Source organism: Equus caballus, chromosome 16 (assembly GCF_041296265.1).
Source record: "Equus caballus isolate H_3958 breed thoroughbred chromosome 16, TB-T2T, whole genome shotgun sequence".
Taxonomy (NCBI): Eukaryota; Metazoa; Chordata; class Mammalia; order Perissodactyla; family Equidae; genus Equus; species Equus caballus.
The window spans coordinates 16,102,270-16,119,655 of NC_091699.1; the positions used below are offsets into that span (position 1 = coordinate 16,102,270).

At 48.6% G+C, this 17,386-nt stretch overlaps 2 long non-coding RNA genes across 4 annotated transcripts; one reads left to right on the top strand and one right to left on the bottom strand.

The window, feature by feature from the left end:
• Positions 1-2,458: 2,458 nt before the first annotated feature.
• On the top strand, positions 2,459-10,988 carry LOC102148029 (uncharacterized). Of its 3 annotated transcripts, none has more exons than XR_001378533.3 (6): positions 2,482-2,695; positions 4,095-4,245; positions 5,620-5,678; positions 6,371-6,540; positions 6,830-7,284; positions 10,470-10,988. It is a non-coding gene; the product is annotated as an uncharacterized lncRNA (long non-coding RNA). The 3 variants fall into 3 exon arrangements; XR_011427177.1 differs by having other exon boundaries at positions 2,485-2,695; positions 6,962-7,284; XR_288514.4 differs by lacking the exons at positions 6,371-6,540; positions 6,830-7,284; positions 10,470-10,988 and having other exon boundaries at positions 2,459-2,695; positions 5,620-5,911.
• Positions 10,989-12,257: 1,269 nt separating this feature from the next.
• Positions 12,258-16,957, bottom strand: LOC138918185 (uncharacterized). The gene is made up of 3 exons (XR_011427176.1): positions 16,686-16,957; positions 16,241-16,355; positions 12,258-13,570 (listed from the first exon to the last, which is right to left on the bottom strand). It is a non-coding gene; the product is annotated as an uncharacterized lncRNA (long non-coding RNA).
• Positions 16,958-17,386: the final 429 nt, after the last annotated feature.

Sequence of the window (17,386 nt, forward strand, 5' to 3'; positions counted from 1 at the left end):
CTCAGATGTCTCTTCCTCCAGGAGATTTCCTCTTGCCTCCCCAGGCTGGCTTTGGTGACTTTCCTCTGTGTTCCCGCCCTAGCCCGGTGCACCCTGTGTTGTCCCTGTTTCCTGGTCCTCCTTAACTGGACTGTGAGCTCTTCGTAGAAAGAGATCAAGACATGGCATTCAGTGGATGGTCTGCCTGCACAGGCCTTAACTGCTCAGCTAAGGAGTTCAGACTTTAAATAAATCAAAATCAGAAAAGCTTCCTGCTTGGAGTGTTGCAAAAAAGAGAAAATTTTGGCAAGATTCACAGAATAGTGGTATCCGGATGGATTGGAGAGGGAAGAGAGCTGGAGGGAGGCTGTAATATTGCCCCAGAACATTCCAATTTAGGAAATACTGATTTTAGGATTAGAGGGTTTTAACAATGAAAGGGAACTCAGAGGTTGTCCAGTTCGACTTCCTTATTTAACTGATAAGAAAGAAGGTTCAGAGGCACTTGTGTTGCCTGAGGTAGCACACAGCAAGTCTGAGGTGGGGCTGAGACGAGAGCCCGGGCTCCTGAGCCTCTGCCAGTGCTCTGCCTCGACTCAAGGGCATGGGATTTGCCCATGAAGGGATCTCAGGTGGCATCATCTGGAGCCCTGCCCCACAGAGGGTCCAGAGGGAAAGCTACCGAATAAGATATTCTTCCTCCAAGATTTTCTCCTTAATGTGTATTTTAAACCTTTTGTTATGGTCATTTTCAAACATACACAAAAGTAGAGAGAATAATTATCACTTCCACAATCTTCAAGCTTTGGTTCCTTGTTTCTTTTACACTCTCCATATACATAACTTTATCCCACTGCTGGAGTACTTTAAAGCAATCCGAGACATCATATAATTTCTCTCATAATATTTCAGTATGTATCTCTCGTAGGTAAGGACTTAACATTTTATTACATATACATTATATATACACATAGTTGATTCTCATTATTCACAGTATTTCTGTCGAGTCGCCACACACACTGAATTAGTGAATACTGTAATGAACCATTGCTCCTAAGGGGAGATACAAGGTTAGCTTCCTGCCAGCCTCTGGCCACATTTTCATCAACAGATCAATACATAACCTTGTTTTTCGTATGTTTCTGTTTAAAGACACTTTATTTAATGTCTGCAGCTGACTCATTAATATTGAACTCATGGCCAACAGCACTATTAACTCATGCCTGAACAAAGTTTATTTAACGTAAGGCACTTCACGCCGTCTTGGCTTAGGAACACCACACAGCCCTTTAGCACTCTGCTTGGGGGCCATTTTAAACAGCGAAATTACCAACAGAAAGTGCAAAAATGCAAAAAATGTGGCACTAAAGAGATCGCAAAAAACACACTTGTTCACATACAATATGAGAGCAGAAACAAGAAGACAGAGTATCGCCTGTTGACTTTGGCTGGGAATGTGCATATTGGGAGACTCAGATTTTTCTCTGCTCTATGCATTGCATGTCTGCGAATGACCAAGCGCTGTGAGTACTGATTTGGGCATTACAAATAAGTTTTAGCTAGTAGGTGAATTTGCAAATGCAGAATCCATCAATAATGAGGATGGACTGTACATATACATCCCCAATATCATTAGCACATCTAACAAAAGGAACAATAATCCTTGACATTATTTATCTGTGAAATGTTATACAGAACCTCCATGTAATATTTGGGATATACTTATACTAAAAAAAAATTATCTGAAATTGAAGTTCAACTGGGTATCCTTATCTGACCACCCTAGTGACAATTTACTGGGCATGCTGGCCACTTTGCATTCTATCTTCCTTAACTCTCACCACAGCCCTGTGAGATAGGTGTTCCCACCTCTATTTCAGAGTTGAGGTTCCCTCACCCGCCCAAATTCTCAGAGCTAGGAAGTAGTGGAGGCCCGGCAGGACTACAGGCTTGCATTCATTTTAATCCATCATGCTGGATACCGGCGGGTACTGCATTGACAAAACACAGTTTTAAAGGTGGAAATACAAAAATGACGGACAGTAAGTGTTGGTAGCAGGTGAGGGAAGACCAGGACGGTTGAAGCTTCCGGGCAGAGGTGGCCTTCGAGCTGAGCCTGGAAAGAGCGTCAGCCTCAGGAGACTGGAGACGGGGAGGGAGATGGCGGGCTGGGCGCTGGGCAGGCCCACGTGTCGGGCAGGTTCTGGAGCCGGGTGGCGCTGGGCCCAGCGGGGCAGGAGGTCGAAGCCGACGATAAGGTCCGATAGGCAGGGCGGGGCCCGATGGTGGAGGCGCTCGAATTCCAGGCTCGGCTTTTGGACTTTACCCCGCAGACAACGGGGAGCCACCGGCGTTTCCGAGCAGGGCAGGGCGGCCCCAGCGGTCGCCCCCAGCGGTCGCCCCATTGTTTTTTCCCAGACGGGGCCGACCCCTGCAGTTCTTCAGCGAGACCACTAGATGGAGGTATTTTAGCAAATTTAAACCACCCAGCCTTTCGTGGGCACCACTTTCCGGGGAGGAAAACAAACACAGACACCCCACTAAAACTCAACATAAAAGGCGAGGGCCGTGAAACAAAAACCCTTTCGGGGGCAGCCCAGCTTCCCCTTGCCGGGGGCACGGAACCTCGGAGAATTTCACCGCTTTGAAGGAGAACACGTCCAGGGCGAGCAGGAAGGGGCAGCTTCAACAAGTGCTCTCATACGTGATCTACCACGTAAGCCTCCCAACACCCCTTCAAGGCGGGTGTCATTATCCCATTTCACAGGCGGGGAAACAGAGATGCTGAGGGCACGTTTGCTCAGTTGTTTACTGAGCTGACACCAGCCTAGGTGGGGGATAGAGTTGACAGCATGTGGGAAGGGGAGCTGGGCAAGCCCCCAAGGTGTTGCTCTGCTGGGCCCATGGTCCCTTGTACAAAGGTTTCGGTAGTGCCTTTGGATTCTAATTCAGTTGTTAAAAAAGCCTGTAGCATGGATGATAACAGCTACTGGACTCCTACCATTTGCACTCTTCCAGGTGCTTTTTAGAGATAGTCTCACTTAAGTCTCTCACAACAACCCAGAGTTGGGGATTATCACACACCCATTTTACAGGGAAGAAAAGGTGAAATTCAGAGAGGTGAAATGACTTGCCCAAGGTCACACAGGGAGTAAGCACCAGAGGGGGGATGGATCCCAGTCATGCCAGCTCCTGCCCTGTGATTAACAGTCAAACACATTCGACTTCTGGGTCAATTTCCAAGAGAAACTTAGGACATAGATGCCCAAAAAGACACATACAAAGAATTTTTATCAAAGCACAGTGGTTTGTAATTAAAAAAAAAAAAGGAAACAATCTAAATGACTATCCCTAGAGGAATGAACATATAAAATGTGATATCAAAAGTTAATGCAGTGAATACTATGCAGCAATTAAAAGGAATGAACTAGGGGCTGGCCCGGTGGCACAGTGGTTAAGTGCGCATGTTCTGCTTCAGCAGCCTGGGGTTCGCCAGTTCGGATCCCGGATGCAGACATGGCACCACTTGGCAAGCCATGCTATGGCAGATGTCCCACGTATAAAGTAGAGGAAGATGGGCATGGATGTTTGCTCAGGGCCAGTCTTCCTCAGCAAAAAGAGGAGGCTTGGCAGCAGATGTTAGCTCAGGGCTGATCTTCCTCAAAAAAAAAAAAAGGAATGAACTAGCTCCTATAGACATATCAAAATCGATCGATTTAAAAAACATAATGTTTGGTGATAAAGGCAAGATGCAGAACAATATGAATCCTATGATACCATTTATGTAAATTAAAACACACCCAAAACAATATCAGATACTGACTATATCTATAGGTATACTAAACTACTTAAAAATAACAGAAAGGATATGCGCCAAATTCATTAGTTATCTGTGGGACTGGGGTAGTAGATAGGCTAAATGCCTTTAGCTTTCTCTCTAATGTTTATTTCTTAAGAAAAAAACCTAGAAGCAAATATGGGTGATGGGAATACAGGTGATTGTTATTTGTTATATTTCCTTATCTATTTTAATTTTTGCACAAAAGGATGCTTTCAGGCAAACAAATAAATACCAAGATAGAAAACTACAAAACCAAAATCATTTTCCTATTTAGGATCAACTGTTTGAAGATGGCGGTTGCCAGGACTCCTGAGGCGAAGAAGGGATCAGAGGAAGCGGGCAGCTCCCCACCTGCGAAACACAGGCCTGGGCTCTGTTGTCGTGGGAAGGTGGCTTGTGGGGTCCAGCTCACCAGCATTTCCAGAGTAAGAGCCCGTCCTGGCATCCCATAAATGGGCCCTGACCCCTCACAACTGTTGCCCCTGCCAGGGAGAAGGGAGTGCCAGGAGAGGCCATGGGAACCCCACAAGGAGGACAGAGAGGACCAGGAGGGGTGCAGGGGCCCCGGGGAAGATGTGGCTCCTCTGTGGGACTGAGCTGGCTGGAAGGGGCCACACCCTCTGGCTTCTCTCCCTCCCTTCCTTTCCTTTGGTCATTTTCTCTGAACTCACTCGTGGTCACAGAGACCATTTAATGTGTGTCCTTGAGGGGCCACACCCACCTTCCAGCACCAGGTGCTCCAACACCTAACTAACTAACGTTCTTTGCAAACAATCACTACAAAGAAATACAGAGAAATAAAGTCTTATGGCTTTTCCTCTTTTGCCTCCTCCTGTATATTTGTCATACTACCCAAAATAATATGGGATATATAGAGAGCGTAGCACTTTCCTTACATTAGCTCATTTCCCCACTCATTTATTCCTCATAATAGCTCTGTTAGTAAATACTTTTATTCTCCCTATTTTGAAGATGAGGAAAGTGAGTCAGAGAAGGTAAGTAATTTTCCCAAGGTAACCCAGCTAAGAAGTGACAGAGGTAGGATTTAAACCCTGGTCTGTCTAACTGCAGGGCCACTGTGCTGCATTAATATAATATGTTTTATGGTCTCATATATTATCCTAAAAAGGAAGTACAGAGAACCTTTTGTATTTTGTTTTGTTTCTCCCTCTCTCTCATAAAAATCTTCTTTGTTTCAAGTTGCTTTTGTCTTGTGTGTGACCCCCTTGCAGCTCAGGATCATATTTTCTGGGTGGTTGAAGAACTCTTTGGTCTGCTCACAGGAGAGAGGGGAGAACAGGCCCAACACAGCCCAAACCTGGCTGTCCTGCCGGCCTGGGTATGTCTGCTTCCGATGTCAAAAGGCCTGAATTCCAGGCAAACCAGGAATAATGCCCCAGTCATCAAATTTGAAACCAAAATTCAGCAAAGACATGTATTTGCTGCCAGAAAGCAAATAGCTTTTTCTTTTCTTTCTCATTTTTTTTCACCCAAACAAAACATCCTCTTATGAAATATGTCCAATTTGCAATATTTACTTTCCCTTTATTTAATAACAGGAAAGGGTTTGCTGCACTTTTGTTGATTTTTGCATTTCTTATTAAAATTCTTAAGGGGGTTTTGGGGGAACTTAATCAGCAAAAAAGGAGGAGGAAAACAACCCCATCTGCATTCCGCGGGCCTTATTAATGGAGGAAACTTGCTGTTTGTCTAAGAGCATTTTCTGATGGGAGAAGGCAAATCGCCACGTGTTCCAGAGCCTTCCTCTGACTCTCTTCTTTACTGTGCTTCCTTCTCAGCTGTGTCCGGAGCTCTGAATCCCTTGTTCCAAGCTTTCTGCCCAAGAAGATGGAGCTGGGTATGCCCCACTGCCAGGCTGGGAGGGAAGCTAACGTCCACTGACTATCCCAGCATGTTCTCTGCACCCACCATCTCACCTCCCCTCAAACGAGCCCTCCCGGCAGCCTGCATTTGGCAGATGAGGACACTGAGGCGTAGAGGGATGAAGTCCCTTGTCCAAGCTCCCTTTCTTTGTAGCTAACATTTCTTGAGATTAAAAGTAAAGGATTCCTGTATTCATAGAGTCTTACATCCAACTGAGTCCTCATGGCAACTTTCTGAGATAGCTAGACACTTTCCAATTTTCAAGGCTCAGAGAAGTAAAGTGACTTGCTAAAGGTCACAAAGCTGGAGGGTTGCAAGCTGGGTTTGAGCTGTGCTCTGCCTTGACTCTCACATCCATGTGTATGTTGCTGCGCCACACTGCCTCTTTGGGGCCTAGAGCGGCATAATATTTCTTGTAATGAAATATGCCAACCCCCCTAAAGTTTAAAATCTCTCCCCCTAGGAGATTTTGGTCCTGCCTCCCTTGGTTCCAGAAAAGTAACTTCAAGGACTTTGTTTTTATATTTTCATTCTACCAAAAATATTTATATTTATATACATTATTATTATTTACATTGTAGTATTATTATTATGAATACGTATATTTCTAGAATTGTGCCTTGTACAGAGTAAGTCGCAGAGAGTCCCATTGCTCTCCTCGTACAGAGACAGGAACTGAGGTCTAGAGAGAATCAGGAATTTGCCCAGGGCACCAGAGGGCCAGAAGCAGACTCCAGACCTCCGGATTCTCTCCACACGGTGCTGCCCCCGAGCGAGGCTACAAGAGCCGCCTTCTCATTCATCCAGCCCCTACCACGTGAGGCCTCATGCCAGAGGTTAGGACTGCCAGATAAACCCAATGCCGTATCTGATGTCAAGGTTCTCATGGTCTAGCAGGCCCGGGTGCTCTCATAAATGTGGTAAATGCTACAACGAAGGGGGTTCCAAGGACGGAGGGGGGCTCAGGAAAGACTTCAGGGAGGAGTGAACATAAAAAACGAGGGGGAATTGGCCAAGTCGGGGAGGGCATCCTGGGCAGAAGGACCTGCCTGAGCAAAGGCCCACCTGGAATCCTCTTTCTCCTCCCGCCCTTGAATGCAATCTTTGCTGTCGTTCCTGCTGCAGGCACCCTCCCAGACCACAGCTACGCAGGGCCCCTCTCTGGTGCCTCTCCTTCTGCTTCTTTGGGCTACTCCACTTGCACCCTCCTCTCCACTCTCCAAGTCCTCTCTAGCAACGGCTCTCCACCTTGTACAGGTCAGAGACCCCCTAGGAGAGTCTAAGGAAAGGCTTGAAAAATGCACAAGGACATAAACGTTCCAAAAGTGGAAAGCGCTGTGGAGTTTCACAGACCCCCGCCTTGCCCCCCGCCCCCAAAGCTGCTTTCACTTGGAACGCAACGGAAGAGGGCAATTCCAAGACAACGAGAGAGGCAGCCACCCCAGAAGGTGTCAGCCACACTTTGTAAATGCCCAAGGAAAGGGCAGGCAGTCCAAGGACGCACAGGAAACAGGAATGACGGTTGCCTCGAGAGTTCAAGCACGCAACCAAGGAGGATCCTAGGCCAGAGGGAGCCCTAGGTAAGTGTGGAAATGTTTCTAGAGAAAGACATGTCCGTCTGAAGGAGGGCTGGGTAGCCAGGGAGGCAGAGGGGAGAAAAAAGGGGACGATGCCCTGGCCGAGGATTCGGTGGATCCCAGCGGTAGGTCTGGGTTGCCCTGACACTGTTAACCCTGGAATCCCAGAACCAACCCCTCCCTTTTCTCGTTCTGTGCTCACCAAGCATCCTTCTGATTAGAATTTGGCTTCCAGTGGAGTGTGTCTACAGGGAGCTGGTGTGTTGGCTGGAGGACACGTGTATCCGGTCCCTTTGGCAGTTATAGTTCTCATTGTAAATTAGTAAATTGGGAACAGACAATTCACAGAAGAAGCAATACAAATGACTAATAAGCATATGAAGAAAATGTTCATCCTCACCAGTATTCAAAGAAATGTAAATTCAAACCAAAACCGAGATTGTTTTCTACCTATTAAATTAGAAAAGATTTCTTTTTTTAAGCTGGTACACATTGCTGGGAAAGGGATGGTGCAAGGGGCACCCTGTGCACTGAGGACGGGAGCACAACGCTACCCGCTGGGCAGGCAAGGCGCGGCCCCGCTGTGGGTGTTCTTTCCACGCCTACAGAACAGATCGATGCAATCTCCTCTGCCTGAGGAACATGACTCTTTTCTCATGTTTATGAGTACCTGTTATGTGCCAGGCTTACGAGACACCATGGCGGGTAGGGGCCACATAGAAATCTTAGCCCAAATGCCAAATGGTCTCAGACAAGAGGGAGGCTGGAGGCCAGTTCCTGGGTGGGCTGGAAAAGGAGGAGATGGAAGAGGTGAGGGGGAGAAGATTCAGCTAACCTTCAACACCCCCCATCTCATTCTCCCCTTAGTTCCAGGTCAAGCTGAGGCTCTTGGGGCAACAGCAGGAATTTCCCAGAGCCGAGGTCTTTGACCTGTGTCCCCTCCCGCAGAGACTGATTTAATTGGTCTGGGATAGGCCTAGCCATAGTATTTTAAAAAGCATCCCAGGTATTTCAAATGTGCAGCCTGGGTTGAGAACCAGCGAGAAAATGGAAAATAAGAAACCCATGTAAGCAGCGGTCAAGAGCTTAGGCTTTAGGGCCCCCAGACCTGGTTCAAGAGCCAGCCACTTACTGCCTGGGTCACCTCTGGCAAGACACTTCTCCTCTCTAAGCTTGGGTTCTCTCTGTAAAACAGAGATCCCGTATCTGCCGCATGTTGTCATGGCGAGGATTAAATGAGGCGATGCAGGCAAAGCATTGGCCAGTGCTCTGATATTCATGGTTATGATTATTATTGATCAGCCAGATACCAACATATGCTGAGGTCTAGCAGGAACAAGGGACACAGGGCTCCCAAGTTTTCTGAAAACTGCACAGGAGAAAAACCTTATACTGAAACAGTTCTGACCATCCACTTGGTTTTTTCTGTCAATTGGGAGATGATCCCCATGGTTTTACTCAAGCTCCGGGATCTTGTTCCAGCTGACTATGCAGATGGGGAAACAATGTATGATTCTAGCCCGAGAATCACGATGCAGAGCAGATGGAGCTGAGCAGCATCAGGACTGAGCTGATTTTTCAATGCCACCATTGACTGGCCTCACTTTTGTGAAGACAGCAGTTAAGAGTATGGGGGCCTTCAGACCTGATTCTGCTGGATTCCACCACTGACCAGCTGTGTAACCTGGGGCGAGTGACTGCACCTCTCTTGGAGCCTCAGTTTCCTTGTCTCTACCACGGGAATAATACTGGTCCCTGCCCCAAATGGCTCTTGGGGAGGATTAAACCGGTTAATGCCGGTAGAAGCTGGGGATCTGACGTCCATTAGGGTATCCATGAACAGCCGCCACGCAGGCCTTTTCGCAGCCGGGACCGGCCCTTCCCACCACAGCTGGATTCCCTCGAGGTGCTCACGCCCCACATGGGGCTGGCGGTGTAACTGCTCATGTGTGTGTCTTATGGAGGCCCTCGCCTGATCCACCCGTCTCCTTCGGTTCCATGGTTCACTCTTCTACTCGGCCGTGGCACAGGGAACATGTGTGGAACTGAACTGACTCCTCTCCCTTCCCAGAGGAGGAAATCGAGGCTCACAGAGGGGCGATGACCTAGGGAGCTGAGGCCACGCACTGGACACAGTGTCCCAAGGCTCAGCTGGCTGGGGAAGGAATCTCAAAGGGGGCCCACACCTGGGCAGAGGGGGTGGCGCCTTTAGCTGCCTTCTTGGGCAGTGAACTTTAATGGGGGGGGGTGGCAATGGAGGAAAAAGAGACCCTAGACACCCCTGGGGACTCCCGCCAGAGGTGGGTGAGGCTTTGCAGGTGGCTGGAGGACCAGGCTGAGCGGGGAGGGGGAGGGGGCACGAGAGTACAGTTCAGGCCCTTACGGGCAGGGTGACTCATCTGAGCCAACAGGCTGGTGAGACATAGAGAAACTCAGGGTACAGGAAGATCAGATGGGATAACACGTCTGAAAGTTCTCTGAAAACGGTAAATCAACCTGAGAGCAGGGGCTCTGGCTTCCAATAGATCTGGATTCAAAGCCTGCTTCTGGAACTTTCCTGTGACCTTGGGCAAGTGGTTTGACCTCTTGGAGTTTCAGTTAGCTCAGCTGAAGGGAAGGGGCAGTGGCAGTAACTGCCTCAGTGGGTTGCTCTGACGATTAAATAACATCAAGCGGGTAATGTGAGTGGCACGTGGCCTGGCATGTGGCCATCCGTGGTGTGCCCAGGATGTGTCTTCCTATCCAGTTCCCACTGATCTTTCAGCCTTGCCTGATTCGCCTAGATGGAAAGGCCCTCTCGCTTCTCCACATTCTCATGACATTTTATCTAAGCCTTTCCTACAGCACCTGCCAGACTAGACGTGGCATTCATTGCTATTTCACGAACATGCCTTATCACCCCAGTGGCCTGGGTCTTACTCATCTCTGTGTCCACTGTGCCCAGCATGTGGCCTGGACGCTCTCCAGAGAGGCAAACACTTACGGCCTGGCCAGGAGGCAGGAACGGCAGCTGGGTGGTAACTCTCCTCGTCTTGATACCAGAAAAGAGGATGTCATTTGTACTAATGAAGTACAGAGAAGAAAGGAATTTGTAAATACATTTTCAAAAATTCTACAGACTTCTTTTGATTGGTACAATTGAATTCATATTTTTTATGAATACAACTTTCTGTTGTTCTGTTTTTTAGGCTGTAATACAGATGAAATGAAGGAGAACTTCCCATATAACCCACAGGGCGATAAGTCCACCTGGAATGTTTGTTGAAGAGCTGGGTAGGGAAAGTTGGCCCAACTGTAGAAAGCCCTATCAGCAGCCATCAGCAAAGGCCAAAACAGATAAAAAGAAAAAGTATGCAATCTCAAAGACTGGAGAATTCGAGAGCTCACACTTATTTGCCCTTGTGTGACATGACCTCCCTAAGTCATAGGTTGCTCACCTGTGAAATGGAGGAAGCAGCGCTAACCTTGCAAGGACATTGAGCAGTCTGATGATAACGTGCCCAGAGCTAGCATGGCAGCTGGCAGGGACTGTGCACTCAACAACGCCAGCTACTCTTACCAGTACTACCTGGCAGTGACGCAAACTGACTTTTTGGACTTATTACGTGAAGATGAAAATGAAGTGTACATAGAAAAATGATCTGTAGCTATCTCTAAGAGTGGGCCCAACCCAATATCTCTTAAATAGATAAAGCTTTCAAAATTGAGATTTTGGTTTTGAGTCTGCTCAAATGGGAGGTAGAGTGGAAGATGCGGGGGGGGGGGGGGGGTGAGGCGGGGTCAAAGAAGAATGGGACGGGCCGGGATCTCAGGAGCTAAATGCCTGGCTGCTGGGGTTTTCTTCAATAAGAAAGTTCAGGAACTACTTCCAACAGGCACCTGAACCTATGACTTATCCATTATTAATGACCCCGAAAGACACCCAACCAACCACGAAATAAAACCACTCATCTAAATATTCTAAATATTGAGCCAAAAAGACTTTCTTCTTCCTTCCTTCCCTCCCATCCTCTCAATGTAAAGTCCCCTTTCTGCCTGGTGATTTTCCAAATCTAACTCTTCAGGACAGAAATGCCTGTGGTGTTTCTCTCCCCTTCTTCTCGCCGTCGTGGGGTGAACACCCTGCTCCTCTGTGCTCCTGATCTGCAGCCAGGGGGACTGGCCTGAGAGTCACGGGGCTGAATAGCCCACTTCTGGCTGTCTGACCCTCGGGCAAGTCCTGTGAGCAGGTGACACTTCAGGCCCTTCCGGCTCTGCCATTGTGACCCCAGCGAGGCCACCTGCGGGTCTGGAGCCTGACCGACTGGAGTTCCAGTCCCCATCCCACCACTTACAGCTGGGTGGCCTTAAGCAAGGGACACAACCACCAGTGGGTACACAGGGGTGTAATACTGGGACGTCCCCTTTAGGGTTGTGGTGGAGATTAAATGAGACGCCACATACATACCAGGTTTACACATGTGCTGGCACATAGTAAGCGCTCCATAAACGTTCCCCACTATTGCTTTTATGCAAAAGAGGGTGCAATGGCACATCAGATGAGTCTCACACTGACTGTGGGGCCCCACCCCAGTGTCCGCTCTCCGCCAGTGCAGAAATGCTGCAGCTCTATCGGCCAGTGCTGTGGCACCTCGTGATCTAACACTTGTGAAAGAGCGAGGTGCAGTGGCTTCTAGAGAAGCTCATTCCAGGTCAGGGCCAGGTCCCTGCCTGGGCTTCCTGGAGTCCCCCATCTTGCTGCAGGGGTGGACATGTCAAGCCAAGCAGGTTGTGTAAATGAGTAAATCCCATGTGCCTAACAGCGGGCTGGAGAGCACATGCCCAGCCTACAGGCACAGAGATCAAATAATGTTTTCAAACGCTGCCAGCCAAACAAGATTCCACAGCCCGATTCAATCTGCAGGCCTAATTATGGGACTCCTCGCGCTGCGTGACTGCTTGCGTCAAGCTTGAGTCATGTCCTCATCGCCACTATGTACGTGTGCGTGTACCTGCTTTATTGAGCTATAACTCACATACCATCCAATTCACTCTTTTAAAGTATACAACTGAGCATTTTTAAAAATATATTCACAGACTTGTGCAAGCATCACCACAATCAATTTGAGAACATTTTCAGCACCCCCAAAAAAACGCCCCTACCCATTAGTGGTTATTCCTCATTCTTTCCTCCTTCCAGCCCCGGGCAGCCATGAATCTACTTTGTGTCTCTATAGATTTGCCTATTCTGGACATTTCATCTAAATGGAGTCCTACAATATGTGGTCTTTCATCGCTCCCTTCTTTCACTTGGCAGAATGTTTTCAAGGTTCATACACGTTATAACATCTATCAGTACTTCATTCCTTTTTTATGGCCAAATATAATTCCATTGCATAGACAGACCACATTTTGTTGATCCATTCAGCTATTGATGGACATTTCAGTTGCTTCCACTTTTTGGCTTACATGAATAATGCTGCTCTGAGCATTCGTGTACAAGTCTTTGAGTAGATATCTGTTTTCATTTCACTTTTGAAAGGACCTAGGAGTGGATGGCTGGGTCATATGGTAAAGTGCACATTTAACTTTCTAATACACTGCCAAAGTGTGTTCCCACGTGCTGTACTGTATCATTTTGCATTCCCATCAGAAGCGTATGAGTGTTTTAGTCAGTCCACATCCTCACCAACACTTGCTATGGTCAGTCTTTTTAGTGTTAGTCATTCTGATGAAGGAATAGACGTGTCTGGTAGTTTTCATTTGCATTTCCATGTCCTTACTCTGAACCACCACGGGCAGCTGCCTGGCCCTGCATCGGACACACGATGAAGAAGAGACAGCTCCAGCTGTTGAGGGAGCTGGCCTCGGAGGCCTCGGTTACTGCATTAGCCTCCTATGCAAAGGTTGTCTCCGCTGATCCGTCAGGGTAAACAAAGAGTAGGTTGGTAGTGCAAAATCTGGAAATCCGGTGAAGAAACGAGCGAGCGTTTGGGTGGGTGGTGGAGGGAGCGGGGCAGGGGCAAAGCAGAGAGCTGACTTCGCAGTTCGCAGGTTGGCTGCCTTTGTTTTCTCAGCACGTTGGAATCTCCTGGCTACCAGCCTTTTATTTCCTTTAATTAGCCTTCCCCACTGACGGCGACAGGTCAAGATTTCTAGGAAGTGCTCCAGACTCTGCCTGACAGACATACGTCCCAGGAGTTCATTCCTCGGGGCTGAAATGCATCCTATTTCTCACCCTTGGAGCTGACTTAGGGGCTGGCAGGACAGCTGTGCTTCTGGTGCTTTGACTTTTCATCCCCTGCTTTACCTCCAAGAAGAAAGAAGTGTATTATTTACAAAATATCTCTATCGCGTAGAAAATATCTCCCTGGGAAGAATTAAACAGTTACACATTAAAACCTTTTAAAAATGCAGGCATGCGTGAGCTGCCATTAGTGCACCGGCCTCCGCAGACCTATTTGGAGTCTATTTGGTAGAAAAACAAACTACTAAAGCTTCAAGGCAAAGTTGGCTCCCTTAAAGGACACTTGGCTGTAAATCTGGGCACTGTGAGCAATTCCTTAAATACCAACAACTCGCACGGTCACCATTTTGGGGAAGGAAATTTCCTAAATGTGGTGAGGAAATTTTAAGAGTTCGGAGCAAAGTACTGAGAAATCAATTCCTAACCTATTAAGCTTGTGGTCCCGAGTAGGAGACAGGTCTATGAAGAAGTAAATGATAAGATGCTGTGATAGCTGTTATGACAGAGAGATGGACAGAGCATTGCGGAAGCACGGGAGAGAAAGCAACTGTTTGGAGGATGGTTTGGGCTATCTTGACAGAAAAGGAGACACTAACGTTGGGCTTTGAAGGATGAGCAGAAGTTTGTTAGAATATAACAGAAGGAAAAAATGAACAATCAGAAGAGCATGCATAAGGCAGTAAGATGTGAAACCATGGCAGGTTCAGGAAACTGTGGGTCCTTGAGTGAGTCTGAAGCGTCGAGTGGGTGAGAGAAATGGTGAGAGGGAAGCTGGTGAGCTCGGCACAGGCCAGATCCCAAAGAACCTTGAGGACCAAGAGAAGGAGTTTGGACCTAAGCTACTGAAGTGTTTCAAGCAGGACTGTGACCTGGTCAGAGTATGTTGTTGAGAGAGCACCCTGGTTACCACGAGGGGAAGGAATGGACAGAGCAGGGCTGGGAGCAATTGCACGAGGTGCCGCGCATGGCCCGTGGATGTGTGATGTGCCAACACCATGCCAGCTACCTGAGACTGGAAGTGAGCTGGCAGCACCCCCAGGTGAAACTAGGGCCTGCTGGGGCCCGAGGGAGGGGTGCCCACTGCACCACCAATGGACCCTTCCCAGATCAAAACCCACAACCAGAAGGGGGACGTTGACTCTGTTCCTCTCTTGGGGCAGATCCCGGGACACCACGTATCACTGTGATTCCAGGATGGGAGAATGGCCAGGGCTCAGCCGAGACTGCAACAACCCAAAAACTCCAGGCACTTTGCCCTTGGTATCTGAACCCCCAACAGCCCCATGTGTCCTAAGCCCGGATGACAACCCAGCCCCCCTCACAGCCACATCATATCCGGGGAGGCAGGCAGGCCAGGGCTGGTTGGACCCCTTGCTTTGCCAGAGAAGGAAATCGAAGTGGAGAGAGGGGCTGGGGCTTGCCCAAGCTCCCAGGATTTAGAAAGGGTAGAGTCAGGACTTGGATGAAGTCTTCAGATCCCCAAGTCCAGGCTGCTTCTCACAAGGGGTCAGGAAAATGAACACCATGCTACGTGCTGTACATACCTTTTCTTACTTTAATTCTCACGACTACTCCCATCTTGCAGATGGGGAAACTGAGGTTCCAAACAGGTAGATTACACGTGGTAAAAGGCCTGTCAATTTGATGCCCCACAGATGCACCGAGCTGCCTTCCCAAATCTGAAAACAGACTTGGACGGAAATCTCCTTCTATGCTGGCAGCAGTCAAGCATCTTTGCTAAGTGAGGGCTGATGGAGACACAGGCCTCTAGAGACGGTAATACTTTCCGCACTGACACGGCAAAGGACTTGCAAAACACCACGGTATTGAGAGGGGTTTTTGCAACTGAGCTCTTGTGACAAGGCAGAGGCCATAATGCTCAGGGACTGTGCTTCTTTTTAAGAAAATCATTTTTTCTCTTTTTGACAAATAATTCAGATCCCAGGCCAGTGTCAGAGCAGCCAGAGGAAGTCGCCCTTCCCCCCGGCAGCACCCACTTCCTCAGGCCCGGCAGAGCGGCCTGGCTGCTATCTCCCGGCCGCTGCGCTGAGCCAGTCCCAGGTACTCGGAGTTTGTTTTACGGATGGGTCTGTCGTGAGTCAATATGATAATGTTTCCTGTGAGAACTTTATTTCCCTGCATTGTTTGCAAAGTCTGTGTGTGTGTCTGAGCACGTACTCCTAATCGCGGGGGTGTTTGCTGTGCCCCGGTTACAGGACACCCCTGGGGGTGGGAGGTAGGGGCCCAGGGAGACCAGACTGGGGTTGTCCCCGTCCCCTCTGGTGGCAGGGAGAGGTGGGTGACTCACACGCTCAGGTCTCGCCTCCAGGCTGTGGTGGGCTGGCTCTCCTCTTGCTGGAAGCCACTTAAATCAGTCATCTCCAGTTGGGACAGACTTACTGTGGGCCCAAGCCACACTGGCTGCACCACCCCCAAGGGCTGCACCCGCCCATGGCCCTCTGGGGCCGTCTGGGACACTTCTGAATAGTCTCTTTAGGGCAGGAGCTGACCCTGTCTTTTAGCTTCTTGATTTGCAGATGGGGAAACCCAGAGAGGTTCCATGACTCGTCTGAGCTAAAACAACCAGTGGGGAAGCACCTGGTGCAGCAGGAAAGCAGGGTCTTTGGAGCTAGCTGGTCCTGGGTTCAAATTCCGACTCTGCCACTTGTCACCGGCCAGTTACTTCATCAGTCTCAGTGGCTTCAAATGCCAAATGGGGTTAATCATACTCACCTTGCAGACAAGCTGTGAGCAATGATTCAGAAGACAGAGACATAGCATGTGCCACAGGAGAGTAGGGAGCATTCTTTCTTCCCATTTCCCCTGAGATACAAGTCGGACGTGGGACCTGCAGGCAAGTGTTACACAGGAAATGCCTCGGGCGAAGGCCAGGTGGGACCCCAGAGCCAACAACTGCACCTTGCTCACAAGGGTCCTCCTCACACCATTTAATCAAAGCCATTGGACTCCTGAGGTTTCCAGAACAAAGAGGAAATGGCCCTGGTGCTAAGAGATGGCTATCAATATTAGTCAGTAGCTTAGCAAGAGTTTTAAAAGAAGAAGAAACTGTAAGTCGCTCAGTTCTCCTTAGCTTCTTAGCCCACTGCCCACTTCCTTCTCTGACCACCACCCCCCATAGCACTCAGGGGTGCCCTCACTTTTGTGGTTGTGAACTTACCAGCTTTGGTGACATCTCTTAATTCTTTCAACTCTCATTTCCATCTTTCGCAGTTATGGAACTTTCTGGTGGACACTTGTTCTGATCTGCCCAGCATCCCCTTCTTCTAGAATCAGAACCCAGTTTTGGTTTGGAGCTTCTCCCCGCTTCACTAAATGCAGTCTTTATAGACTGTCAATACAAGCGCCCAACTATTTTTGGCCAAGGGAGGGCATCTGACCCCAGCCAAGCCAATTAGATGCTCTTCTTGGGAGCTGAATCTCGAGGGGAATAACACAAGGACTGAAAATGGTTAGAGCTGCTTCATCCCAGAGAGGTTTCCTAAACACATGAGCCAGGTCTGCTGTCTAGACCCCAGGGACTGCTTTCGATCCATTCTTTCCATGGCACGATCTACAAGCCCTCTTGCTGATAACGTCCCAGTAAACTTCATTTGCCTGAAAGTGACAGTTCTTGTCTGTTGCTTGCAACCAAAGCATCCTAAGTAACACACAGTGTGCATGTACACACTGATATCTTGCCTCCTTCACTTGTCTCATGAGCAGGAACTGAGCCATATATTCCTTCACTCATTAATTTATTCAACAAACCATTACCAAGTACTTACTCTGCACCGGGTCTGTGCTGGGAGTTGGGGGTTCAGAAATGAAGAGGCAGGGCCTGCCCCCAAGTAGCCCAAAGTCTGGTATACCCTCAAAAAA